Raw genomic sequence first — 2,060 nt, forward strand, 5'->3', positions numbered from 1 at the left:
GGTGAATCTCTGAAGGACCATAGACCCATAGTACCTTCTCTTGCATCTTCCAAGCCCTGCAGAATAATGTTTCTAGTTCTTAGACTTATGTTCCTTTGGTTGGCTGTTCTGGCAGGCACCTCTCCAAGGGTGCTTAGCCTTCAGCACAGCCCTCATCTCTTCTTACTGAAGTTGAAAGGGATCTTCTGGCTATTTCTCCACACACTGTAGGTTTTATTAGGTCAATAAATGTCCCCTATAGTCCTACTTAGAGAGGTTTTGTTTTTGTTTTGTTTAAATTATTAATGGATGTTTACATTTATCCAGGTTTTTTCCCCCTTTGAGGACAACTGTAGCATTTTCCCCTTCTAATCTAACAAGATCAGCTCTGGGTCCTAGGAAGAGCTGAAACATTGTCATGAATCTTTTTTTCTTAAACTGTTGTTTGATTTTTATTTTATATTTGCATGTTTTATTGAATCACATCAACATGTTCCTGGCTTTCCCCTACTTTATTGTCTACTTTTTTGTTTGAGACATGATGTTGTTATGTAGCCTTTGTTGGCCTTAATCTTGCTATTGCTGCCCAGACTGGAACTGAACTTGAGATTCTCCTGCCTCAGCTTCCACACTGCTGAGAGATTACAATCATGTTACCCTACACCTAGCTTTTACTTTTCTGCCTCAGCATCAAAGTTTCCCAGCCGGGTAAAGTCTCCTGGGGTTGTTCATAAAAAGTTTGTAATAATTTGGATACATGTGTCTGACTTTGTTTCCCTCCTTCACTGTGTGTGTGTGTGAGTGTGTGTGTGAGTGTGCGTGTGTGGGTGTGTGTTCATAGTAATTAACTCAGAATCTCACACAGGCTTACCAATGAGCTATTTTCCTTATGCATTCATGTTTCTTGGATGTATGGCAGAACTTTCTAGAAAGATTCTCTGATTCTAGTGCTTTCTTTTGGAGGAAACACCACGACTCCTTATTTACTCTCTAGTGGCTATATAAATGCTCCTTTACACCTCTATTTGCTTTTGGTAGGTTATATTGTCTAAGAATTTGTCTATTTTCTCTAAATTTTCAAATTAATTGTCATAGCACTCTTCTAAAATTATTTCAAACCTTGATTAGTATAAAGTTAATTTAGTGTTAAATGTTGAATGTAGAAGATTCTGTCAGCTTTAGACAGATGTAGTGGTTTGAATACGTTTGATCCCATAGTGTGTTTGAATGCTTGGCCCTGATGAATGGCCCTATTAGGAGGTGTGGCCATGTTGGTCTAACTGTGGCACTGTAGGGGTGGGCTTAGAAATCTTCTATGCTTAAGTTCCACCCAGCATCATGTCTACCTGTGTACTACCATGCTTCCTGCTATGATGACAATGGACTGAAACTCTGAACCTGTAAGCCAGCCCCAATTAAATGCTGTCCTTTTATAAGAGTTGTCTTGGTCATGGTGTCTCTTCATAGCAATAAAACCCTAAGATAACAGGTTAGATAGTAAATGATTAAAATGCTAAATTTTATATTTTTCTTTTAAATTTTTGTTTCTTTTGATTTTTGAGATAGGATTTGACACTGTAGTCAAGGCTGGTATAGAACTCATTAGAGTCTCGGTGCTGGAATTAAAGCTGTGCTCCACCATACCCAGCTGTTTAATTAGTTTCTGTAGTCTAAGCTATTTTAAATAAGCTTGTAAGTGATATTAAACTCTGAGAGGACCTGTGTGGTAACTGAGCATCAATCAAAGACATAACAATACTAGCTTGATACACAAAGTAACATGGTATGCAATCTGAACCCAACAAAACTAATCCTTCAATTGTTCAAAATAAGTAAATAGATCTTCAAGTATTCTTTCCTATGCAAAAAAAAAAAAAAATTCTCTTCTGACATTAAAAACCCTGCTGATAATTTTAGATTACAAAGGGATACAGTGCAGTCAGACCTGTTGACTTTTTTTTTTTTCAATTCTCAAGAGAATGAGATTTGCATGGACAATAGAGTAAGAGTCTTTAAAAAAAAAAAAGGACCCCCCCAGGTCTGAACCGGAAGGTGAGCCATCTTTGCTCCAGTGCACTGCC

Source organism: Mus pahari, chromosome 2 (genome assembly GCF_900095145.1).
Source record: "Mus pahari chromosome 2, PAHARI_EIJ_v1.1, whole genome shotgun sequence".
Lineage (NCBI taxonomy): Eukaryota > Metazoa > Chordata > Mammalia > Rodentia > Muridae > Mus > Mus pahari.